At 52.5% G+C, this 27,203-nt stretch overlaps 1 protein-coding gene across 3 annotated transcripts in view; it reads right to left on the bottom strand.

Moving 5' to 3' along the window:
* Positions 1–24,868, bottom strand: part of CDH22 (cadherin 22) — a 77,681-nt gene extending 52,813 nt beyond the window's left edge. For all 3 annotated transcript variants that reach the window (XM_050982173.1, XM_030231694.2, XM_050982174.1), the window contains exon 1: positions 24,735–24,868. The gene's annotated coding sequence lies outside the window, so the exon portion shown is untranslated. The remainder of the gene's footprint in view (positions 1–24,734) is intronic.
* Positions 24,869–27,203: the final 2,335 nt, after the last annotated feature.

Below are 27,203 nucleotides of genomic sequence, written 5' to 3'. Positions count from 1 at the left end.
TGCAGCCTGTGCAGACACTCCTGCAAGCCCCCCCTGCAGAACCTCTCTGTGATCTCACCTCTGCAGCCATGGACAGCAGAAAAGCAGCTGTTCAAGAATTTGCCACTTGGCCGACTCTGAGGGTAACAGTTTGAAAAAAGGCTCTGGTATAAGCTTCAAGCCACCCTCAAGGCACTGAGGGCTGAGACACGAGACCTTCAGCCCAGGGTACATTGCACCCAGTGAGCACATGGAGAGAAGGAGCCTGATCAGGAGATGGGGATGCAGCATCCATCTCTCCCTGCACCAACACCCTGAGGTTCCACCAGAGCTCTGCAATACCAGCCACAGCCTGATCTACTCATGAAACATGCACCAGTCTGCAGAATTCATCTCCTGTCAGCTGCTACTCTGGAGGAGTAGAGGGGAGCAGAAAAAGGGTGAATGGAAAGGCAAATGATCCTGGGCTAGATGTCCATCTACCCCCCACAGAAAGGGAACTGGACTGTGCTTTGCACAGACCCCTGCACAAATCTGAACAGTTCAGAGGAGGGACAGCTCCCACGTGTTTCTCCAGCTCTTTCCCCCACTTGCCATTCCCCTGTGTGACTCCACCAATTGGGCCATTTCCCAAACAGGGAATGTCTGCTTCACTCTTTCCTGTCTGCAGTCACTTGTCTGGACAAACACTTCCTTGGGAACCACGAAGCATCATTCTGCACTGCCTGCTCATGGGTCACAAGTTGTGTGTCACCCAATGTGCACAAATCTGTCCACCAAAAGGTCTCACACACATCCCACCCCATGCCCAGCCAAGATCACTCATACACACAGGCTTCTTTTGTCTCATTTGTGTGCACACACATTTCCTCCCCATATACACACACTACATTCCACTCACACGTGCACATCAGCTGTCACATGTGCCAGCCCTGTGCACTTCATGCTCCAAGGAAAACAGGGTCTCCAGTGTATTTTTATGTTAGCAATCATGGTACAGAAGCAGTAACACTGCTCCCCACCCTCCTCCTTGCCAGCCCATTTATTATGAAGATATTTCCACACCAGCCAGATGAGGCTGTTGGCAATGTGTCCTGCAGCCAGGCCTCCCCACGCAGAAGTGCTTCCTGTCCCTGCTCCCAAAGGGCAGCTGGTGAGGGTCCCTATCAAACCCCAGAGTATTTAACACTGTACACTCAGGGGAGCAAGATGTCCTGTAGGTGGGAGATGGACTGAGCCATCTCTTCCCACGCAGAGGGTGAAGCAACTTCACAGACCAAATGCAGAGATCGGGGTCCCTGCTCTGCAGCAGCAGAGCTGAGGCTGCCCAACCCACAGCAGGCTCCAGAGCAAGACACTCACAAAACCAGCACAAGTGCAAGTGTGCTTTATCACACTTAACTGGGTAAACAGAAGATAAATACAGCAAGACATAGGGCACTGCTGTCACAAACAGCACCTCTCCCAGCTCTCACACCTAGGAGAGCTCTGGTTATTTTGGAGTAGGTTACCCAGACAGCGAGACATGTCAATAAACTGAGCAGCAAAAGCTGTGCCAGAGCAAGAGTTTCAGGTCAGCAGCAAGGGCAAACAGTAAGTGTGGGAAGAACACCCTACCCAGCATCTCTGCCTGCCACTCTGCAGCACTTTTACAGGAAACATCTCCAGTTGCATCCAAAATCTGAGTACAAGGAGTTGTAGCTGGTAAACTCAACGGCCAGAAAGAGAATTTTAAAAAGAATCCATCTGCATGTGCTCTCAGGACAGCTATGTCAGCCAGAGCATTGAGGAGAAGCAGCCACCACCTGCTGAAGTCTCCCATTCTGCCCTCCCAGCATCCTGTCCTTGCCATCCAGGAGCAGATCCAGCCACACTGATTTATAAAGCCCTGCCAGAAGCCTGACAAGGCAGCAGTGCCAGTGCCAGGGTGCAGTTCTGCAACACTGAAGGCCTTCTGAACACATGGGGAAGCTGCAGGAAAGCCAGTCCAGTGGAGCAAATCCTGGCACCACAACTAACATCAGCATCCAGGGTGTCCAACTGAGCTGGCACATGAAGTCAGCACATTCCTGTTGCCTCCAGAACCCAGCACCTGGGCACACAGCTGGCAGAAGGCACCAACACTGGCTCTGTGACAGCAGTAGGAGCCACCTGCATTCCCCTCATCACACCATTTCACACCTTAGTGGCATCTGATTTCCTCCAGGACACAGGTACCCCAGGCACTCACTGCAGGCAGCCCTGTGCGCACAGAAATGGACTCTGAGCCTTCTCTGTCAGCCTGACCAGAGTTACAGCACACCAGTGGAAGCAGCACAGTCCCAAGCAGCATCAATAAACCAGTAACAATAACAGCTTAAATGCACACACTAAGGCAAGGCAGGAGGGAGGAAGTGAGGGCAGAAGAAGATGCTGCAGGGGGTGAGCTCCACTTGAGCAGAGCTGCTCCCTGGCTGGCAGACAAGCTGGCCCACAGTTCCCAAGGCAACTTGCTCAGCCCTGTTGCATCTGAGCACTCCACAGAGCAGATTCTGCCATGGAGAGGAGAGTCCTGCTGAGCACCCATGGGGCTGGGCTGCGTTGCTGTGGGAAACACAACCTCATGTAGAGTCTCAGCTATTGTGCAGGGTTTATATTTCACAGATTTCTCATCTGAGCTGATGCAGTTTGCTGGTGACAGTGTCACATGCCCAAAGTTCAGCTACTCTCAGCTGAGCTGTGTGCATGCTCTTCCTGTGGGCAGCATTGCAGGTGCTGTAACCAGAGCTGCCTCATCCAGGTCCCAGACCTTAAAGCCCAACTGCAGAACCTGTGGTGACCTCCAGTCCCCTGCACCACAAAATGCAGGCCCAGAGACACATCTGGAGCCAGGCTCATTGCCACAAACAGATCCTTCTTCTCCAGAGGCAAATTCTCAGCCCGTGTCACTTCTGTGACAGTTTCAGGGTCACGTCTCTCCTTGGTGTGCAGAACCTTTCCAGCTGCCACATCACAGACCTCTTCCAGAGGCTGCAAAGCCAGGAGCCCCAAGTCCTATTCATGCCCTTACAGCAGCAGGAATGAAGACACCCCAGAAGGTCCCATACACAGGAACCAGGACTAGCACAGTGTTTATTTCCCTGTGTTATTGAAAACCTTTCACCAACAGCTGGAAGTGCCCTTTCCCTCTGCCACACCTGAGCAGTGGGGCTGTGAATAACCATGAGAGCTGCTGCTGCAGCCAGCCCAGCCCACAGCAGCACACATGGCAGCATGCCCAGCACACCAAGCAGGTTTCCATGCAGAGTGTGAAGCACCAGACCCTCACACTGCCCCAGGCCCAGGGTGATGTCCCCTCTGCTGCTGCTCTGCCATCCCCACTTCCAATTATCAGCACAACTCCCCCCTCCCCTCCCCAGCAGAGCTCGTGCAGTTTGTTGGTGTGCATTTGGCACAGCTATACTGTACATCATGTTGACAGTAGAAATTACATCCTGAGCTTCTGTTTTACACTGTGCTCTGTCAGAACTCACCGCAGCCCAGTGATCAGGACAAATTGAATAGCATCCCGTCCATGTCAATATTTATTTCATTTTACAAATGCAAGCTGATGCAGGAGAAAGTAGGAAGGGGGAGGGGGGAGACAGGGGCAGCAATAGCACAGCAGGACAGCAGTGCCCAGTACACCACAGCCCTGCATTGCTGCCAGCAGCCCAGGGAGGATTGTCCCACCCAGAGGCCAGGGAGCATCCCTGGGACCTCATGCAGTCCTTCCATGGACATAGCTCTACTGGAAGGGCTGGCACACCAGTACTGCTCCTCTGATAAGCCCTAATAAATGGTAGAAAACACAGAACTGCCCACCAGGTACCAGAAGATGCAAAGGCAGGGAAGGAGAGCCCTCTCTTCTCAACCCCAGTCTGCAGCCTCAGCAAATGAGAGCTTGGATGTCCTGCTCTGGCTCCCCACACCTCCCAGCAGAGTGGCACCAGCCACCAGCACAAGCATCCTGGAGCATCAGGACTGCTCCAGCTGCTCAGAACAGCCACGAGGATGCTACAAAGGCTGCTGAGGAGCAAGGCAAGAGCAAGGCACTGCTTGTGCCACCCTTTAGAGTGCAGAGCCACAGCATGAATACCCAGCACATGAGAGGAGCTCCTTAAAACTTTGGCTTTCTTCTGCTTTACCACAGCCCAGAGGACACAAGGAAATGAAGGCTGCAGAAGGAGAGTTGCTGGACAGAGACAATACCTCAGTCTGACACCCACAGTCCTCTTGCTGCTGGATTAGCTGCCTGCAGAATGAGCTCATGGAGCACCCCTCACATAGCTCCAGCCCTGCTACCCAGCAAAGCCAAGGAAGGAGCAGAGAGCAGCACAGCAGGGACAGTCCTGGGGGTGGGGACAGCACCTGCAGGCAGAATCCCAACCCTGTGGCTGAAAACTGGGACCTTGTGGACTCCCATGCTGCCAGAGAGCTGCTCCTCACAGTGTGCTCTCCCAAGGGCAGACCTTGCAGGGACAAAGGGGGCATGAGAAGAGCTGCAGAGTGCCTGCATCCCCAGGGTCTGGAGCAGGTATCTCTGACCAGTCACGAGGAAGCCACACAGGCCCAGCACTGTTCTGCCAGCTTTGGCACTGACCACAGCTGCCTCACAGGGAGGCTACAGAGAAGAGCATGGGGAGATCCAAGAGGCAGGCTGGAGGTGCAGACAGAGCACAGTCACAGCTGTGTCAATGATAGGCAGCTCTGCTTCCAACAGGCAGAACTACAGCACCTTTAGAGACAACCCAGGACAGAAAGCCAGACAGACTTGACTCCCAGCAAGCAGCCATAAGTGCCCCACTGTCAGAGCAGCAAGAAGGGCACAATTTTCACACCAGCTTGTTCCCAGAACATGCAAACCCATATGGAGACGCTTTCTAAAGAGTGGAGCCAACCTCCAGCACCAGCCAGCCCCCTCCATTCCCTGCCCAGCTCTTTCTGACCCCACTGTGCCTCTACCTGAGAGCTCAGAGGGTGTGCACTGGCTCCAGCACCATCCACATGTCAGCTGGGCCACCTCAAGGGAACAGCTGAAGCCACGTGCAAGCACAAGAGCAGCTCTGGGGGTCAAATTAGTGCCAGCTCAGTCTGCACCCCACAGGGAGCCCACCTGCCTCACATCTGAGAGCGTGGGCAGCACAGCAGCCCAGCCTCAGACAGCCCTTGCTGGGAGATGGGGCAGGAAAAAGCAGCAATTACTCCAAGAGCAATTCTTTTCCAGCACTGCCTACAGTGCAGCACGGGCTGTGGCCACATCTCCTCCTGTTAAACAGGATTCAAATCCGCTTAAGCTCCCCTTCCTGGGAAAAGGAGCAGGCTGGCTAGAGCACACTCCCCAGATCTGCTGTGTGCAGGTAATACAAGCATGGCAAGGCTGCTGCAAAGCTTTAAGATGGTTCATAATCTCCAGGCCTAAGGCTAAGACATGAACTCAGGCTCTCTGGAGCTCACTTTCTCTACTGGATATTGTAAGACAAGATGAGGCAAATACAGTGTTTTTTTCTTTTTATAAACTTCTCCTTGAAATATAGAGACGAGAGATGAGGCAATCTCAGCAGACATAAAACACTGTCAACTCCAGGCCAGGCAGGTGTATCACAATCAAGCTTCCAACATCCCACACGCTGTCTCTTGACAAGAGATGTCAGTACCACACCAAGCACCTTGGCCAAGCACCCACCCATATCCCCACAGCCTCCCCCAGCTCCTCTCCAGCATTCAAGAGGCACCTCAGGATTCCCCCTCTGGGCTGGACAGTGGAATGCACTGAGCCCTCTGCCCCACAGGGAATTCTCTGCAGCTTTAGAACTCTAGGGACCTACAGCACAACCTGGCTGCAGCCCCCACAAACCAGTGTCCTTGACTGGAAAACATGAGCACACATCACTGACTCTGTAAGGGATGGCAGCACTGCTGAGAGCAAAGGTGTGGGATGCCCACTCACATCAGGACAGATGATGACCACAGCCACTGCACTGCAAGCTCCCATTCCAGCAGATCCCATCAGTGGCATTTAAGTCTCAATGTTCACATAAAGCCGGACAAAGAGCCAGAATACTGGTGCCACAGAGAGCATCTGGAAGCTAGACAGGCTTTTGCCACTGCAAGCTCTGAAACTCCCACTGCACCCTCTGCTGAAATGGACCCTGCAGAAGGCAGAGTCTAACTCAGTGTTCTTTCCAGAAAACCACCAAATTTTGCCAATCTAGCAAGAGATGGCCAGAGACATTAACCTGGATAGCACATAGCATCACATCGTGTACAAATGCTGGAGAGGCAAAAGGATTCAAAACTGTAGAGGCTTTTTAATTAAGATATTTAAATTACGTTTGTCTTTACTTACACAGTGAAAGGGTCATATAACTAGTCACTGGATAAGCATATCCCAAATGCAGGTCCAGGATGTGCAAGGCAAGATTTGGCAGTAATCTGCCTTTCAGCAAGTCTTTAGCCTTGATAGAGAGCACAGAAGACAGACAGACAATGATAAAATCAAGTTCTCTCTCTGATGTCACCATAGCCTCAGCTTTGACAACAGGGCAGAAAACCCATTATCTATAGTAAAAGTTAAGTCATGCTTATTTTTGAAGTAAATCTCTGGATTTCCTCTCTCTGCTTCCTTGGAACTGTTCTCCCAGCAAGGAACTCCTTCATCTGCCTTTCTTCTCAGATCAGCTTGCACAGGGTTGAGAAAAGTTGTTTTGGCAGAGGAATGTGTACCTACACAATGCTCAGGTCTGTATAACTAAACTTGCCTCTTTCTCCCTTCTTTTTAAGCTGCTTTAAGTTTAATTATTGTCCCCTTTGATGCTGCCTTGAGAAATTATAATAGAAAAATGAGGCAACTGCCAGAGCAGGAGCTATTCACAACCTTTTGACTTCTCATGTTCAGTCACTTTCTGCTGTCAGACACACTGTGAGGAACAGTATTTGTTAAAGCTCTCACACAAGCATTGTTTGGAAAGAAGTATTTTCAAAGTTTAGGAGGGTTTTTTTTTTCCTCCAAATCTTCTCTAGTCCAAGTTTCAAAGAAATTTTAATTGCAAAGAAAATCTCAACATTTGCCCTAGGGAAGAGGTTTTTACAGCCATAACGGTCTCGCTCTGCAGCAATTCTTTTCCAAATATAGAATTTTCATGCCTTGTCTACGTGAATACAATACTTTTAATTTGTCTTTAAAAACAGTCTCTGAGCGGAGGTGGAAGCAGCCATCACAGCACCTCTGTCACAACTTCTGAGATGGACAGAGCTCCTCCTGCTGTGGTGAGAGAGCTCTAGAGCTCGACCAAGCCTTTCATTTTGGGATCTGGACACAGAGCTGTACCCAAAAGCCATTCCCTTACAAACACCCTGTATAAAGTCAGAAGTTGCATTCCTGAGAGAGCTGCATCTTTTATGCCCCAGCACCTCCTGAGGATCCTGAAGGGCTCTTGTGCAGTGGGGCAGAGAACCCTCCCCAGCCTCCCCTGCCAGAGCTGCACCTGTGGCACAGCCCTAGGACACACAGGGACCACCATCGCTCCCCTCCTTGCCTCCTGCTGCACTTCTTCTGGCTCTGATCACCAGCAAAAGCGACAAGAAAGGAAGGGCATGAGCCCAAAACAGGACAGGTGGAATCAAAGCTGATGGCCCAGACAAAGGGCCATTTGGATAGGAATTAGAGGACAAAGTAAAATAAAAAAAGCACAGAATGGAATTCTTCCTCTTTGACAAATGGGGAGGGAATTGGGCTCTTTTAAGCCAATGTTTGGCAGATGCATGAATTATTTATCATTCAATATTGTGTGATTAAATGGAAAATTGAAGGTGTTCATAGCTCTGTCTGTAACTTTCTACCTCTTGTGAAAGACTCCTCAAATTCCTACACAGAATAACAAGTGGGTATTATAGTGAGTCAGAAAGGTTCAAAGAAACCTCCTCCAATTTGCTTCTCAAGGTTCAAGGTCACGTTCAGACTCAGTCCTCTAGTGAAATAAATACCATGGCAGGCACACAGCACTTTCAGGAAGGTCTCTTGCTGCTGCTCACTCTTCTTCCCTATACATCTTAATCCTCTTAGCAATTTTGTCCTTGGAAATCCCTCAGTCTTCCTGACAGGAGATCTGCAACCCCTCTTTACAGAAGGCATGAGGAAGTCCCTTCCCCTGACAGCACACTGGGATTTTGAGACTAAGACCAGGCCCCTACAGGATCCTTCACAATGAAGCTGAGAGGTTGTGAGGGAGGACAGAAGAGCAGCAAAAAAACAAGGACAAGACCTGGGTGGCTGCACCTGCAGTTTTCACAGCACTTTTCTGCAGTGTAACAAGATCATCTGGTTGAGCACAGCCCAGATTAGAAGCCTGTACCTACTTTCCACTGCAGATGCCTCTTTGAGTGCCTTTGGTCCAAGCTAAGTGGCTTCCTCAGCACCTCAGGACAAGCCTGCAGCAATAAACAGCTGTTAGGAAGGTGGAAGAATGAGTGTAATTAGTCTCCTTAATGCCAATTTCAGCTTGATCTCTCACACTTAAGAAAACTGTTACAACGATTTTCTTTTTTTCAGAGGAGCTCATTAAATAAAAATTAGAAACAAGATAGCATAATGGGTAAGAAAATTGTTTCTGCAACATCCTGCTAAAATCCAACACCTCCCTGCCTACAGACAAGCTTTTCTGGTTTGGAAGAAGATGCTCCAAACCTTCCTACTTAGGAATTCCTAAGCACCAGGAAGAAAAGAAGGCGTCTGGGTACCACAGGAATTTGGGAACCTGAAGCAGAATGGTGCACAGCCTCATCCCCCAGGGAGGAGGCAAACATGCTTGCTAAGACTCAGCACTGTGCAGAACACTCCACCACAGCTGGCAGGAATCCCTGGCAGCTGAGTCTCCAACACAGGTAGCACATTTTGGCTAAGTCTGCTTGAAAGCCAACGTCTCCAAGAGGAGCCCAGCAAGGAGAGGGGGTGCCCAAATGATCAGAGCTCTCCCACATCCCTTCCTGGGTCCCTGAGGCTGCACATTGAGCACAAACAGGCCAGCAGTGAGCAGCATTCTGGAGAGCAAGCCCCAGAGCACCACAGCCCCACAGGAGCCTCTGGATGTCACCCTGTAGACACTCACTGAAAACAAAGCCCAGCTCCCCTTCACAAAGAACAAGCAGGGGAGACCAGAGCCTCTTGCAGGGCCAGGGACCTGCACACTGGAGCAGATGTGCCAGGAATACTCCGAGCACAGCACCTGCCCATGAGCTGCAGATAACAGCTCCTGCAAAATAAAGGACTGACCTCCTTGTAAGCCACTTGCAGACAACAGCAACAGGCTAAATTTTGCATTCAACCATTAATGATTGATGCATTATTTATTTGGAATCATTTGCTTCATTCTACTAATCACACCACCACTACCAGCTCCTGACAATGAGCAGTGCTTGCAGTCATGTCCCAGGAGCCACTCGCTGCCCAGAGCAACTCCAACCAAGCTCGGTGGGCTCAGGGCTATTTCACCTCCCCAGGAAAACATCCAGCCTTTGCCCAAAGCTGCTCACTGCCCTGCAGACACCACATACCCTCTGATGGCCAGCATCTGGCACTGCTCACACTGCCCCAGGTCCAGAGGGAGCTGCTGACAGCAGCTCCTGTCCACCAAGGGCTCACCTGCAGTCAGGAGAAACCAGCACCACACTCATGTTCTTCTGCCCCGAGCCCATCTTGCACTTTGAGCCCAGCCTCCTGTCATGGTTTAACTGCACAACAAGGTAACCACCATGAGTTTCTGCAAAATTCACATGTCAATGGTCCAACTTGGGCCCCACCAAGAAGTCCTTCCTGGAAGGGCAAGCAGCCCCATAAAGAGAACCCACACGGAAATGAGACACCCCCAGAGCAGAGCAGCCCTTTGTCCCTCAGTGCCACAGCCCAGGATATCTCATTTGTGTCCCCCCAGGCAATACTGTGCCACTTTGCAGGCAAAACCCACACAGCAGAGGGCACAGACACCCTTCCCCAGAGGAACCAGTCCTTTGGGAATGGACCAAGTGCAGGTGGGAGCTCTGGAGGCAGGGACAGAGAGACCACATGTCCCAGGTCACTTACATGCAAATGAAGAAGCATTTTAGCATCCAGTCTGGTAGAAATCAAATTTTGATGTCCTTCCATGCCCACTAAATTCTGTTCACAAAGACCAAGGAAAAAAAAGGATGCAAAAGACTTAATAAATGCTGGAAGAGCAGGGAGCTCACGCCAGCTCCCAGCCCAGCGTTGCTCAGGGATTATCTAGGCAATAGTTTATTTTTCTCTCCAGTATCATTTTCCCAGCTTGATCTCTACTGTCGCAGTATGATGGTTTCACCCCATTAGCCTTGCTTAAAAAAGTGATCCCAGGACTGTGAGTGTTATTGCCCACATAAATCAGGAGGCTTTGAATATGGAGCACCTTTAAATAAACAGCTGATGGAAGTGAAGTTCCGGGATCATTATTAATAGCTTTTCATTTCTGTGGCCGCTGTGCTGTGACATTCTTTCCCAGCAGAAAGCCTCCACTTCCTATCCCCAGCACATCTGATCCCACGGGTCCTGCAGCCAGGATGAATGACTGCACCTCTGTGTTAATTGCATCGCCCGCTCCACAAACGGAATGCTAATATAAACCAGCAAGAGGAGGAGAGTCTGCACACCAGGAGGGATGGGACAGTTCAGAGTGACACACCAGTCCCACTACTGTTCTGATCTCTCTGAGTGCCGCTGAGGGAACCCCAGCCAGCCCCGACACGACGGGCAGCGGGCAGGGGGCACTCTCCCGTGCCCCGGGGGCACAGAGGGCAGCCGGGCTGATCTCCTGCAGCAGAGGAGACCCTGGAACAACGACAGAAGATGAAGGGGCCGATTCTTAGCAGATGTTAATCCAAGGTTTATTTCAGGAGCTCTGGGGAGCCCCTACAGCCTCAGGGGTTCTCCTGCTGGGAGCCACAGGAGAGGTGCCAAGGTTACATTTAAAGGGACGTGGAAACCTAAAGTAGATAACATTTACTGACCGATAAGAACAATGAAGGGATGGATACTGGGAAATGGACATTTGGGACAGTGTATGGGGTAATGCTTGGGGGGCTGACCTCTGGCCTCTGGCGAATCACTCGATGTCCTGGACCAAAAGTTCTAGATGGAGGGGATGGGATGCTGAGTGAGTGACAGAGAGCCAGTGGGGCTGGGGGGTGAGGATTTGGGGATGGTCTCAGCAAAGGAGAGGGATTACACAGGTAGAGGGAGGGGATACAATCTGGGGTAAACCATTTGGAGAGAATAAGGGGATACAAAGACAAAACCATTATAAACCACAAAAACACACTACAACACTCTGCTTTTCCAAGGCTGGTCCTTCCTCCTTCCCTAGAGGAAGGGCAAATCTTCCAATACACACCAGTAAATGTTACAACAGGTGACGAAGTCCTGTTCAATTTCTGTCCTGTCTGAAGTGCCTTGTACTGGACAGACACCAATTTTCCCTGCTCTGCCAGCAATATTACACCTCTCACAAGCCCTCTGTAAGCAAAATGATGCCACCCTCCACATTCCAAACAGCTTCAGGATGAGTCCAAAGCAATGCACACCCTTGGAGAAGCAGCCACCACAGAGCAGCCCCAACAGATCTTACAAGTACTGTTCAAAAATCTCACCTGGCCAGATCCAGTTTATTTTTCTCCAACATGTCTTCCCCAGGGAGAAATCACTCTCCTCCTCCACCTTCAGCTATCAGGGACTCTCCTGAGTGCTGCAGGAAGGTGCAGAGCAACAAGGGGCAGACAGACCTAAGGGCAGCACCAGCTAACACCACCCACTTCCCCTTCCCAGGGTGGTGAGCCTGGGACAGGACTAGACATCTCAGCAAGGACCTTGGTCACCTGCTCTGGGAGCCCCTGGCTTTGCTCTCTGCTGCCAGCACTGACACATAGGTGCACCCAGGTAGAATTCCCAAAATCTTCACATGCAGGACCCAGAGCTGCCAACCCTGCTGCATCCACAGATGGCATCTTCCCCCAGGTCTGTGGAGAGACCAAGTTTCTCCTCAGAAAGTGTGCTCAGGCTCTCTGAGGCACTTTGCCCAAAGAAGGAAGGAAATGATCCTGCTGACAGCCAGTTCCAACAAAGTGACCAATGCAAGTGCTGGCAAAAATGCTCCACAGTGCTCCAAGGTGCCCAGGAAGAGGCTGGCACAGGTGCTACAGCCCCTTTACTTCAGAGACAAAACCAGAGGGTCCTCCTGCTACAGCCCACCCCCATCTACTGTACTTCAGTCATGAGCTGCTCAGAGGGGGGAAGCAAATACCCCAAAACAGTCTATTGCTGTTTGCAGGGACAGGCTTTGCAACAGACATTTGCTGTACATAAACTCAAAGGGCTGCAAAGAGCAGCAAACCATAGGAACAGGTGATGGCTTTTGATTTTACTGCTTGCTCTTTTCCCAAATCCTGCTCTCAGCAAGGAGATTTGGGACACAGGCATAAATAACAGAAGGTTCACCTATGAGAGAGCTGAAGTGGAAGCATCAGAAAACTGGAGTGGGGCTGAACAAGGCTGAAAGAGATCACTACACACTGGAAGTACATTCCTTGGAGGACTTTAAGAGGGACCAAAAGTGTTAAATGTGTCTCCTAATTTCAGAGCCCTTTGCTAGCTCTGAATTGTGATGGACTAGCACAGCAGAGACACGTCCTTATGACAAGTCTGTGGGTCTCTGGATGTGATTCTGCAAGCCAGATACACCACCAGCCTTCCCTCTGCAAGGAACACTGACCACTTTGTCAAGGGAAGAAAAAGGTTTGATTCCTCCTCCACCACTCCCCCAGTGCTGTGTTTGCAGACTGAACCAGCACCCAGCAGCCACACAGGGCCTTCAAGCACAGGAAATACAGTGGGTACCACACATGCAAAGCTCAGTGCATCATAGAAACTCTGCTTTCCAACCACCAGACTTCAGCATCCCATTGAAGCATCACCTCTCAGCAGAGGCCAAATGTGCAAATTGCAGTTGAAAGGGAGAACATTTCTGAAAGCTTGAAGCACGTGAACACAGCCGACTGGAACAGAATCTGCAAGTAGCTTCACTTTAATGTCACTACCAAACCAACAGCACAAAGAGGAAGGGACAGACTGGGAGCCCTGGGAACAACCACTCTGCTCAGCACAACTGATAAAGGGGGATTAATCATTCAGTTCCTCCATCAGGCACAGGGGTTCAGGGCTTTGGTGTAAAACTCCATCAAACAAGACTGGCATCTTCACTTCTGACATTCCTGGATGGACAGAGGACACAGCGTGAGGTTTTGCACAGGGCTTATTTCACAGTCCAGCCCTTTGCCTCTGACACTCCTGGAAACAGTGAGGCTGTGAGAATCTTCTCAACCCAGCACCAGGCTTTGAAGGGTCTTTCCTCATGTATCAGCACAAAGCTGGGACCTTGGGGCCTTGTACGTAGGTTCTAATGTTATTATTATCAAAAGGAATAAAGAGGGACACGGTGAAGTAAGAGGCAGCAAAGCAGCCCAGGCAACAAAGGGAGAAAGAAAGAGAGAGATTACAGTAGCAACGGGGAGGACAGAAAAGCAGATGGACAAAGTGCATGGGGAAGAATAGAGCAAGGGGATATACATCCACGTGAGCAAGCAGGATTGTGCTGGAACATGCGGGAGCGTGGGCGTGCAGGAGAGGGCACAGACACTCACACAGGCAGGTGTAGCCATTTGCAGCTCCCAGTCCTCCTGAGAGGACTGGGAGCTGCAAATGGCACTCCCTCCTGGGAGCTGCCAGCCTGGCACTGCTTCAGCAAGGCATCTCCCTGAGAACACCCAGGGCACACACAGAGCTCCCCTGACCCAGCCATCTCCAGTCAGGGCAGCAGCCACTCTGACAGAGATCCCCACAACCAAAGACAGACAGACAGACAGACAGACAGACAGACAGACAGACAGACAGACAGACACCAACCCTGGCTCTGGGCACCCCCACTCCCCCCAAAGCAGTTCTGTGCCTGGAAGAGGGAGAAGAGGCAGGACACACCTACAGACACAGCCACCTTCCTCTATGGCTTTCCTCCAGCTTTGTCACCCTCACACACATTAACCCTTTGCATCCTGCTCTGTCACTACACTGCACACCCTTGCTTGCACTCCCTCTGTCCTCTGGGTTGCTCCACTTCTCCCTGCACACTCCTTCACAGCTCCTTTATGAAAGTCATGTCAGAGCCCATTCACACAGCCCCAGTCCAGAGCCCACCACACCCAATCCATGCTCTCACTTGCACAAGTGCTGAAATCCAAACTGCACATCACCCCCTGAGTGCTGCCACACCGACCCTCAGGCCCCCACTGCTCCAGCTGGACACTGGACTGTGCCAGCCATGACTGCAGCACTGACAAAATTGTCCTCCTCTCCAACCCACCACCTAACTTGGGCTGCTGGGCTGGCAGCAACCTCAGGCAGAGCTTGGGCATCCAAAGCCAAGCAGTGTCCAGCCAAGAAGCCATTCTAGCCCCCCTGGGCCTCTGAGTTGCTGTCCATGTCTTGCCCCTCACCTCTCCCATCACACCTCACAGAGGTGTGCCACCAAAACTCACACCTTGAACACACAGTCATGGTGATCCCAAAACAGAAAAGCAAGACACAGCTGCCCTGAGCAGGGCTGATTACAGACCTTTGAGAGGTTCAGGACCAAGCCAGACACAAGCACTGCATCTGGGCACTCCTTGGGCCCCCGTGGTGGAGGACACCAAGAGCACTCACTCATCAAACAGCTTTCCACATCTTGGTACACAGAGGCACTGCCAGACCTCACACACAAAAACATATAAAACATAAAAAAGTCAGCAAAGACTCCAGGCATTGTCTAGAAGAGGACAAAGGGAAAAAAAAAGCTATTTCTATATATACTTGGGAAGCACCAGATAGCACAGTGATGGACTAGATATAAAAAAGATTGAGATGACTCTCAGTCCCAGCCTTTGATCTCTCACAAGGGAAATGCATGTGCTGCCTTCTGGAAACCAGGACCAGACATTGTGTCCTACCTCTGCCTAAGCCCAGCTCAGCTGCAGTTTAAAGAAAAGACCTTCCAGCCTGGTGCTTCACAGTCCCTCCTTCTCGATTCTATTTCACAGCAGATTTTCACAACCCTGACAGTGCTTACTATAAGCAATACAAGCTCAGCTGCAGGATTTTCTCCTTCTGGGACAGCCTAAGGTTTGGAAAATGCCTCCCTAGAAGGAACAAACTTGACTGGAGCCTGTGGCCAGGAGCTGAAGGCAGATGCTGAGCAGCAGCCCTGAGCAGTCCCAGGTCAGACCCTGTCCTGCCAGCTCCAGCCCTCTGAAGGACTGAGGATCATTTACAGCAGCTCACTACTGACACACAGTCCTGCTTACCAAGGCTTGCTTTCCAGCACTCTGCTGTTTCTCCAGCTTCTCCCAGCACACACCATGCCTGGCAGCACCCCACACCTCTGTCCTGGTCAGCCTGGGTGTGCCTTGGCCAGCACATCCACAGGACAGAGGCTACATCTCCTGCTGCCCAGGTCTGGCAAGGATTTTTTCCCAAGGCATCTCCCTCAGTATGAGCACTAAAAGGTGTTTAACTGTATTGGGTATGGCTGGGAGGGAATTAATTAGCTCTACTTGGTGCTGAGTTTTACCTTTGTAACCAAAACAAAACTGGTTACACACTGATATTTTAGCTACTGCCAAATGGTGTTTGCAGTGTTGAAGCCTTCTCTGCTTCTCACCATGTCCCCAGCAAACAGACTGAGTTTGGGAGTGGATTACCCAGGTCAACCACGAAGCCACCCTGTCCCATCTAACAGCATGCTCAGCAACAAAAAGGGAGAGGAGGAATCTTGGGGGGGTTTGCCACCCTTAGCTCAGGAACTCCTGCTCATCATTCTGTGCAGAGAAGGCAGTGAGTGTTTGCCTTTGCATCCCTTGTTTTCTTTCTCTCTTCTTCCACTTTCATTTATTAAACCTTTTTTATCTCAGCCCACACATTTTCTTGCTTTTACTCTTCCTTTCCTTTTCCCATGACCCACTTGGGAATGAGGGAGTGAATAATTGGCTGTGTGGGGCTTAGCTGCTTACCAAGGCTATCCCACAACAGGCCCAAAACACTTGGCTGCACCAGTACAGGCCACGTTCACAGGCAGAGCAGAGGAAATCAGACTGCACCCTTCCAAAGGCACTAACCAGAAAGCAGCAGAGAGGGAGAGGGACAAGCTGCCATTCTCAATTCTGCCATTCTCCATTCTGCCATTCTCCCTGCACAATGCTTTGAGCCTCTCAGTCCTGTGACGAGAGCTCACATCTCCAGCTCTGGAGCAGCCAAGCACCACCCCACTTCCCATCTAATCCACTGAAACACATTAGCACTCTAGGTGAAAAACCAATTAAAGCCTCAGCTGATGCTTCCAGCATCCTTCCCACCAGACACAAATCTCCCATTACACGAAAACAAAACGCTTTTTCAGAGAAAAATCCATAAATGCTCACCTGTGGTGGCTACTCCAGCTGGGGAGGGTTCAGTGCCTGCATCCACTCCCTACGTCCATCACATTGTGGTACCAAGAACAGGAGCAGCATCATCTGTCAGCACAACAGTCAGTCCTCTAGACAGGACTGCAGAGCTCCAGCCCCAAACCCCGTGTCTGCCTTCACTAATCCATTGTCAGCTCCTGGGCAAGGCCATGTCTTGATGATGATGTCTCCATCTGCAGGGTCAGCCACAGCCCCTGGTCACTCGTGCCATGGGGACTCACAGTGGCAGCCCCAGCCCTGTGCGCACCTGGGGCTGGTCCCCTGCCCGCACACCCAGCTGGCCAAGGCGCTGCCATCAGCTCTGCCACACCTGCCACCGAGGCTGCTCCTGTCCTGCATCAAGCTGGGCCACGCCAGACCCACCCAAGGGCTCACCCGAGAGATGAATCTGGGCAACAAAGCAGAAAAGAGGGATTTGGGAAGGACACAGTCACTCAGCCTCAGAGAGACCACAGAGCCACTGCCCAATGGAGGACCCTATTCTCAGCTCAGCTCTCAGATTAATTGGTTAATTGGCACGGCGGGCTGCGCACAGGAACGGAGGAAGGCTGGCTCCCTCTGCCGGCACCGGCCCGACCGGGAACCCCCCTGTCCGCGTCCGCCCCCGGTACCGGGAGCAGCCGGAGCCCGCCCCGGCGCCGCTGACATGAGCAGGTTTATAGGATAACTCAGTAAATCGATGTTTGCCCTGTTTGTTGGATGTTAAATGTTGATTACCCAGCTGAATGCGTTGATTCTCATAACTGTCAGTGGTGTTGGTCACCTCACCCAGCGGCCCCTTGCCTGCCCATTTTTTTCCCGAAATGGCTTTAACCATCGAGAAGGTGACGTCACGTGTGTAACAGGTAAATTGAGACACAACGAACCATTCGAGAGAAGAACACCCTAAAAAGAAGAGCCAGCTTGTGGTGTAAAAGACTGAGTGACACGTCCTACTCGGGAGCTGTTGCTCTATTCCATCGGTGTGTTAGGGCTGTCACCATTACCTGACAAGAACAGGACCGGGATGAGGACTTCAGACGACGAGCTTTGCAGTTTTCCCAGGCACTCCCGTGAGGACAGAAGCCCCAGCTCTGCTACACGGCAAAGCTGCCTACCTCCTCCTCCACGTCACCGAAGGGAGCAGCAGCGCTGTGCATGACCCCTCGGGCCACCACCCAGAGCTGATTTCATAAATCAAGGTGCTAAAAAAGAAGGCAGGTCTCCTTGCCCTTTTTTTACTACACTTTGGGGGCTCGCCTTACTACACCACCACAACACCCCAGAGTTGCCACTGCAAGGATTCAGGGTGCCCAGGGAACGGGTGCCCTGCCTTGGGACACTATTGCTGCTGCAGGAGGTATTTTGGAAAAAACACCGTGCCACTGAGAAACAGCCTGGGAGGGCTGTAGCAAACGGGTGTTCAGCTGACTTTTAAAAAGTTTAAGCAGGAATGTAATTTCTTAAGGACTCTGCTGATGCTCAGCTATTCCTACCTGCCATCAAAAGGTTTAGCTGTATTTCATAAATGGGAAGGCAGCCAAGCTCAGAAAGCTGGTGAAGTCCAGCTCTCAAAGCAATGCCTCCCTCCTCACCTGTCTGTCCTCAACCTTCCAGACTCCAGTGGCAGGGGAAACAATTCCCTGTCCACACAGGCACAGCGCTGTCACATGTCAATGGCCACATACCTAGATGGGGTCACAACAATAGCAAAGAAATCACATTTCCACACAGCTAAAAACACTGAATAGTGAAAATACAGAAAGATTCAAGGGTAACTCTGCAGTTTGGTAGTGGGGGGGAGCAAAACAGTTTCCTGTCCCAGGTTAACAAGATGATTTGCTCACTATTAGTATGTGCACAACTCAAACTGATTCTCTCTAGAGAGGGTGATGAGGACGGGAGGAGGTGCTTGGAGCTTAGGAGCCACTTTTAATGACAAGGATTATTGGAGAAACAGCATTTTGGGGATTTGGGATTCCGGGAAGGAGCTGCAGTAGGAGCAGAGGGAGATAATCCCAGTGTGACAGACACAGACGCAAGGAAGCGGCACGGGAGAAGGGAGTGTGGCATCCCCAGGCACACACAGAAGTTACTCTCTGGCTCAAGGGAGCATCCATTCCAGAGCAGGAGGCTGCCAGAACAAGGGTCTGGCCCACATCTTCCAGCTCTCTTCCCTCCTGGGATGGCCAGACCAGTATGGTTTCTCTGGACCAGCCAAACCTTCATCTGTCCTGGCTGACTCTAGCCAACAGTGGGGTCAGAGGCTCCATCTGCCCCACAGGGCAGAGGATCAGACTCCCTGGCCAGCCTGTGAGCAAACAGCCAGCCAGGGGCACCCAGGCTCTGCCCCAAAGGCAGCAGAGGGGCATCGAGGGGCCAGACCCAGGCCAGGGCCAAGGGGACACAGCCCAGGGTACCCAGCTCCAACACCTCTCAGGTGGGCATGGGGCCCTTCCTGGGCTGGTGTCTGTCTGTACACAGCTCACCAGAGCACAGGGAAGGGCAGCAGTGCTCAAGGAGGAGTCCAGAGACTGACAGGCATCACCTGCAGAGGCTGTGCTGGGTCCCCAGGGGCTGCCACGCACAGCACTGGGGATGAAGCTGCCCCAAGCCTGGGGCTGCAGCACCCAGGAGGGGCTGTTTGCTGCACAGACCTGGACAGCTCATCTGTGGGAACGAGCTCCCTCCTGCCAGGCCAGTATTGTGACCACATCTCACCCTCCTGCTCTGACTCTCTTTTGCCATCAAAACCTCAGGGAAGTGCCAGCTTACCAAAGCAGTGTTCAGCTCCTGTGCTCGATCCCACAGCTGCTGTTTCCAAATGTCTCACTCACAGCCTTGGTCTGCAGGGTGAACACCACTACCTGCACCCACATTCACACATGGGCTCCTGCCAAAAGGCAGTCAGAGCTTTCAAGGCTCCATTTATTGCCCAAGATGTTTCTATGGCGACTACCTTCACATCCCATCATTGGCTGTGGAAAGCTTCTGGCCATCAGCAGCTTCAGGTGAGCTGAGGGCCTCAAGCTTCAAGTCACCTGCAGTTTTTACTTCCACTGGCTACAGCAAATTGGGAAGAGATTTACAAAGCCCCAGAGGAAGAGGCAATGGTGAGCACGGCACTGTCAAAGAGGAGTGAGCCCATGTCTCCTTCCCCTCGGTGTTCTCTTGAGTCCTGCAGCAGGGAGGAGCAACAGAGAGGGGCAGGGGGTTTCTGCAAAAGGGTACTGGACAAACAGTTCTGCTTTCATGATTCCTTGAAGGATTTCCCAATCAGCAAAGCTCCCAGAACTGCCACAACCAAAGCACAGGACCACGTCAGCCCAAGCAGTGACCAGCCCTGGCACACCAGTGCCCTGTCAGAGTCAGGATGCTCCCAGCTCTGCTCCTACAGGGCACCTCACTAAATGCTCCTACAGGGCAGCCACAAATCCGTGGGTGCTTCACCTCCATCACAGCCTCAGCTTCCATCGTGAGCCAGGCAGGGCCAAATTCAGCACATGTGACAGCAGTGACAGTGTGAGACAAGTAAGGTGGCTCTGTCTGGGGAGCAGACCCTGCCCACAACAGTGTGACAGCAGTGCTAACAGGCACTTAGCCCAGAGGAGTGGGTTAAGGAGTGTGAGCTAAGGCATGGCTCTCCCACAAGAGAAATCAGGAAGTGCAGCACTGAGCAGAGTCAAAACTGAATGAGTTCTGTTGGGTTTATTTTCTCCAGGCTCATGGATGGCACTGCCAGAGCAAGGCAGTGAGTAAAAGCAGGACAGCAGGACAGGGCACAGCAAGTGCCCTGCACCCAGCAGAAAGGAGACACTTTCTAGAAAGAACCTTGATTTTCAGCTTGTAGGTGTAGCAGCAATGAATGATCCAGTCAAACCTGACCCTTGGGCTGGAGCAGATGGTCCAGCTCTGGGCTGGAGCACAGATGGACCAGCTTTGGGCTGGCTGCCTCTCCTATGCCCAAGGGCACAACTACACCTGCTTTCAAGAAGAAAAATGCAGGGGCCTCAGCTTAGCAGGGTCTGTCCCCCACATTTTAGGCAAAGATGCCTTCTGGGAGGTCTGAGAGCTACCCCCAGGTGACCCTGGTGTGTGCCCTCACCACCACCGAGGCTGGGTCAGCAGTGTGGAAGCAGCTGAGACAGCACCTGGAGACCTGTTTGAACACAAAGCCATGCCCAGCCACTAAGGCACAGGCACCCCAGGCAGCCCACGTGCTGTGAACAGTCTCTCCTTGTGCTCCCACCTCCCAGCCCAGTCCTGCACTCCTGTTTGCTGCACATGCACCAGGAAACATCTACAGCTAAGGGAGCTCTGGGGCTGCTGTGAGCCCCATACCCAGCTGCCAGCTGCCACTTGCTCAGGGCCACAGTGTCCCACAGGCCCTCAGAAGAAGGTGCTGTGATGCCAAAGAGCTGAGACATCCATTTGCAAGAAGAATTCCAACCACACTGCAAAAGGATCTGAGGAACAGCATCACCAAGAAGACCCACAGCTAGACCTAGACCGTCTGCAGGAATCCCAGCCAGCTCTGTGGGGTAATAAAAGGCACACACTGCTGGAGAAAGATCTACTTTTGCTACCCAGAACCAGCACAAAAATGCCATCCAACAACCATTCCCCAACAGGATAAAACAGAACTCCCTTCTTCCTGCCACAGCACAAAGGACAGTAAAAAGAAAGAAAAATGCAAGAAATACAGAGCCAGGCTAAAGTAATGTCTGGACTAGTCTCTGAAAGCAGAGTTGTTGCAAAAGATAAAATTGAAAATTACTGTAATGTGCTGTATTCCTTTTATGGACTTTGCAAATAATAGAAAGTGATGACTAAATGAAAAAGAAACTGTGAACTAACTGGGAGGATGGGTCTCTGCAGTGGCTGCCAGCAGGAGCAGAGAGCCCCATGCCTGAGCCCTCCACAGCTCTCCAGAGCAGGAACTAACGCACAAACTGGACACAACTGCAGAGTCAGATGTCCCACAGAGCTGAGCAGGCAGTGGACACCCAGCTCATGTTGGGTGAACAGCTGAGTTCCAAGTCCAACCCCAAGCTCCAAGTCTGCAGCAATTTGCTGTCAAAATCCAGTCACAAAGATTTGGCTTTTCTGCTGGGGTAGAGCAGGGACCTCACAAGTGACAGAGCTCACAGGGACGTGCAGGCATGAGCCCTGAGAATACTGCAGCAGCCAAGCCAAAGGACAGAGCTCTGTGCCCTCACCTGCAGCCCAGGGCAGCCACACACCTGGGGACAAGGTGACACAGGGGACCCTGCTCCCAGCAGAGCCAAGAGCACACGGGTGCTGAGGGCACGGGCAGGACATTCCCAGAGCAACAAAGAGCCTGAGGCCGAGCTGGTGACATCCCTCCCCATCAGGCACCCCTTCCACAAAGAAACACCACGGGATAAACTGGTGGTAGAGACAAAAGAGATCCTGAGAACAGCAAGGAGTTGTACACCGTGTCCACCTACAACCTCGGGCAAGCAATCTGCTTGGGATTCACACCCACCTCATCTTTACATGAAATTTTTCAAGAAAGCAGATCACTCAAAATGGCCTGTGCCTCGGGATATGCATGGACTTATCTGCAGAGAAGTGTCATTGCTTGTAAACCCAAACACAGTTGCATAACCACATGGTTAAAAGATAACAACACAAATTCATACATGGCTGTATCCTTATGCACAAATACTCTTCAGCAACATGATGTCAGAAGAACCCAAGTGTCACCACACCATTTCTTTTTCAAACTGCTTTCCTTTACTTTTAAAATGTGGGCTTTTAAAATATAAAAGCTAATTATTTGGAAAAAAAAAAGTAATTGTACTTTAAAGGACTAGCAGCAGATTAAATCCCACCTGAAGTCCAGTTTTGTTTCAAAGCTTTCACAAACAATCTAATCCTTCTAATGAAATAAAGTCTGTGGGTTGAAAAAGGGGCTTCAAATAAACAAACACTCCCTCTGCAACATTTCCAGCCAAATTTTACTGCTATGGGATAGTGATTATGTGCTCAAAAGTAAAATTTACTACAAAAAAAGCTTTGCTAGCTCAATATTATTTTTAATGTGCAAAAAAACCCCAAAAGCTGACCAGACAACATAAACAACAAACAGTAAATTATGACCCTTTTCTCATAATCCTTACTCACAAGAAAGAACGATGACTTTTTCAAACATGACATTTAAATCATGAAAATAAAATATTTTTTGGGGATGGAGCTCAGAAGAATAGGACTTTAACTGTTATTTTTAATCCAAATACAACCTTTTCTTTCCTTTTTTTTTTTTTTCCCGGTGGCCTGCTAGCTTCTTTTGAAAAAGAGTTTTAAAACTGACCTTGTTCCAGTAGCCACTTCTCTGTCATAGGTATGAAATCACCATATCATATTATAAAGTGTCAATGCACCAAAAAGCAAAGGGCATTTTTTTTTTCAGAAGGAACAAAACTGGCTTTTTTACCTATGAAACAGCAGATACTTTTTCTTTCATGAGCCCACCAATTTCAGCGCTGTATTATTCGGCAGCCGGCATTTCATACAGAGACCAAACCTCACTTGATCTGACCCTCACCTCCCTGGAGCAGAGACATACGTGAGACAAAAGTCAGCACAGAATCTGGGCCACCTTATTTAGATTTCAGCGGGCTCTACCCTGTGCTACTCTCAGGGTTTTGTCAACATTTCAGGGAATTCATCAATGAGCAGCACAAACACCTTTTGGCCTTGAACACAAACAAACACAGCACCAGCACAGAGGAGCCATTCCAGACTTAAAGCCAGAGAAACAATTTATTTTCAGCATTTAAAAACTGATGTACCAGGACAATGATCTCCAACCCTGATAATTGTTTGCTGCAAATACTCATTACCCAGTGCTCTTGAAAGAAGTGGAGAGCATCCATCAGCTTCATAGGGAAAACATGGCAAAGCCCAGGTTCTGAGCTGGGCATGCAATCTGTGAGTACAGAGACTGCAGGCTTCAGCCATGCTCTGTGCACTGGGTACTCTGAAGAGACAGAAACAGGTCCCAAAGAAACAGTCATGAGCTGGGATTTCCTCAGTGGTATGCAAGACTGTGTTGCAACAGACCACATTTTAACAGCGCAAGTACCAGCCCAGGAGCAGGGACAGAGAGGCACACTCCCCCATTTATTTCCTCAGGTCATGCAAACAAGCTCTGGAGAACCAGAGCTCTGCACCCATCCTTCGTAGCCCTCTCAGGTCCAGAGGGTCCCCTGAGGTGCACTGCACTGTCTTATGAAGTTATGTCTGAACTCCAGAGCCTGCCCCTCCTCGCCGCTGTCTACACCATCACCCCTGCAACTGGTCTTGCTCATGCATAAAACCAGGTTAGATGAGAAGACAAGGCAGATGTCTCCAGACTGAGCAGGATGTTAGAACTGTCAGAAACCAAAGAAAAACGAAGAGGCATCAACTGCATCCCTCCACTCCCAGACCCACGGCAGTGCCCGCAGGAGCTCAGGGTGGGCTCCCCGGCGAGCGGCACCTGGCGGGGCAGCGCTGGGCCAGGGCACGCCGGGGAGCAGATGCGGCTGCAGATCCCGCTCCCAGAAGGCCTGTGCACAGCCGGTTGGGAACCACATTTTAAATGAGGAAAGTGCTAGTTTTAGAACAGTTATTTTTAGTTTGTTGTTAGAAAAAAATGTGGCTCTGTGAAGGGAGATGCTACCCGGCCGGCTCTAAGGGCTCCCGCTGCGTTTCTCGGGCATAGCAGCACATATCCAGGCGCCCAAAGCAGATTCCGTGCGGAATGGGCATGGAATGGGTATGAACGCTCAGTTCTCAGCGAGAGAAATGGGGAGATGGATCTTGGGTAGGAAGGAGCCCAAAGAGGATGTTTTAAGATACCACCGGTTTAAAAAGGAGCTGCAGCTCTTCAAGCACCGGACTGTTTAATTGAAGGGTGTGCACGGACCCGCAGCTGGCGCGGCCGCGCCGGAGGCATCAAACCTCTGGCTTCGCCCTCCGACACCAAGAAGATCGGGGCACTCCGGGGCACCCCGGGGCCCGGGACTGCCCGGCCCGAGGCGGCGGCGACCCCGGGGCCGGGCCGAGCCCGCGCTCACCCGCGGGGAGCGCCCGCCGCAGCCCCGCCGAGCGGCGGCAAAGTTTGCGGCGCGGCGAGGGACGGAGAAGTTGGGCTCCCCCGCCGCCCCCGAGCCCCTGCCCGCGCCGGCTCTTACCTGGGGCGGCGGCCGCGGTGGCTCCCCCGCGCCGGGCGCTCGGCCTCCCGCGGCATCCTGCGCTGCACCCGCCGGCGCGGCCCCGGCGCGGAGCGGAGCGCAGCCCCCGCAGCCGGGCACGGAGCGGAGCGCAGTCCCGGCGCCCCGGCACGGAGCGGAGCCCCGGCAGCGGGGCACGGAGCGGAGCGAAGCCCCGGCAGCAGGGCACGGAGAGGATCTCAGCTTCGGCAGCTGGGCGCGGAGCGGATCGCAGCTCGGGCAGCCGGGCACGGAGCGGAGCGGAGCCCCTGCGCCCCGGCACGGAGAGGATCGCAGCCCCGGCAGCAGCGCGGAGCCCCGAGCGGCGGCGGCGGCGAGCGGAGCCGGTGCTGGCACCGGGCGGGCAGGGCGCAGGCGGGGCGCGGGCGGCGGGTGCGCGGCGGGGGCTGCATGTGCGGCGAGAGCCGCCTTCCTCCCCCTCGCTCCCTGCCTGCCTCCCCTCCTTCCCCGCCAGCCCAGCCCTGCCCAGCCCTGCCCGGCCCAGCCTCTGCTGGAGACTCTGAGAATGCAGCGCCGGGTCCGCGGCCAGGGCTGGCCCCGGGGCCTCCCCCAGGGACCCGCCCTAGGGACCCCGCCCGGCCCCGGGATGCGGCCCCGCATCCCCGCGGGCTGGCGCGGCCCCGGCGGGACGGCGAGGCTCTGCCCGCGGCTCGGGTCCGCTCCCCACCCCGCGGTGTCCCCGCCCGGGAGCCCGCATCGTCTCCGCCGCCCGGTGCCTTGCCGGCCGCCCCGGGGGCGGGAGCGGGGCGCGGACAGGGGCAGGGGCAGACCTGGCCACCCCCAGGTCAGGGCCAAGCCTCCTGTGCCCAGTGCTGAGATCTAACTCGGTGCGTGGAGCACGGGAGTGAGCCGGGGTGCCAGGGCATCAGACAGGTCAGGGACAGAGACCCCAGCCCAGGCTGCTGCTGCCTTTGAGTGGTGCCAGACATTGATGGCCCAGTGGCGTCTTGGCAGGAGCTCTGTCAGGGGCTCTGGGCATCTCTGGGGCTGAGGCTCGGGCTGTCAGACCCCCTCCCATTGTGCACCAGGTGGCCATGACTGTTGGCATCCTCAGCACCCACCTCAGCTCTTTGGTGCCTTCTCCAGAGTCTTGCTTGAAGCACGGTGGGCACTGTGCTGGCCCAGCAGCATTTTGAGGGTGCAGGGGCAGAAGTGGCAGCACAGTTGTCTACAGTAGAGTGACCCACCAGCAGCAGGATGCTGGGTGTACAGACCACTCTGAGCCTGTGGAATATAGAAGTAGAAAGAAGCTCAAGGCTGGTGAGACGGCAGCACTGTGTTTGGGAACAGATAAACCTGCTCTTGCAAGTCAGGTTTTAGTCACAGCTCAGGCAAACAGACTCCAGTGGGATATTTCCCAGTCTCCACTGCCCAGACACTCACATCTTACCTGGAGAAAATGCTCTCCTGTGTCCATGGCATTCTGTGTTATTTGGCCTTGGAGTTTGGCCCTGAAAGGAACACAAGAGAACACCAGAGGAGGGAATGTTGTGTTGCTCCATTGGTACAGCACCTTGTGTACAAGACAAACAAATCCTCTGTTTAGCCAATTTGGTCAAGAAACGGTAGTAACCCAGTAGCAGCTTATCCACAAACTATGTAGATCTGGTGCTTCCTGTTCAGGCAGGTGCCCTGAAGGTGAGAGAGAGGTGGGTGGAAAGCAAAAGAGAGGCTTATAAGCACAGCATGGATCCAGGAGGAGTCGCTCTTCCTTTCCAGGACCAAAGGATGAGCAGGATGCAGACCCAGCAGCAGGCTCTGGCAGCTTTATTTCCCACCTTTACCCTGGCTGGCACAAGGCTTCCCACCATCCTACTGCTGCATGTCTCCCACCCTCAAAGGCCAAGGGACCCTCAAGACATCCTAGGAAATGCTCCACATCAGCCCCTTCAGACACAGAAGCATCTAGAAATGTCCTCAATCCCAGTGTGAGACTGAGAGACTTGCCAGCTGCCAGCACTGTTGCCAAAGTGGATCCCACTTGAGCCTGATGCTCTTGTAGGGAAAGGAGCAAAGCCTGGAGCACAGCTGCTGCTCTGCTAACACAGTCTGCAAACAGAGACTGTGTGCTCAGTGCCAATCCAGCCCTGGGACAGCTGCAAGGCTTTTGTGCCAGTTAGGACACTGGCACTGGCAACACCCAGATCCTTTCCCCAGGACAGCTGAGAGGTCACCTCACACAGTGCAGGTGGAGTTGAGCCCACCTGGCTGGAAGCATCCAAAAAACTGGTGTGATACTGGGAGGAGATGGTCCCAGCACTTGTCTGTAGTAGTGGTGCACTTTTCCAGCCTGTTTTTGCTAAGACCCCCTTGTTCTGAAGACACAGAAGATTTGTCTCTCCTCCCATTGCCCCCTCCCCTGTGGCACAACAGCTCCATGCCTGATCTAGTTGAAGAAGTCCCTGCTTATCACACGTGGGTTGGACTAGC

Source organism: Serinus canaria, chromosome 20, assembly GCF_022539315.1.
Source record: "Serinus canaria isolate serCan28SL12 chromosome 20, serCan2020, whole genome shotgun sequence".
Lineage (NCBI taxonomy): Eukaryota > Metazoa > Chordata > Aves > Passeriformes > Fringillidae > Serinus > Serinus canaria.
Note: the sequence above shows the minus strand (reverse complement) of the source record. Positions and strands in the feature narration are given on the sequence as shown.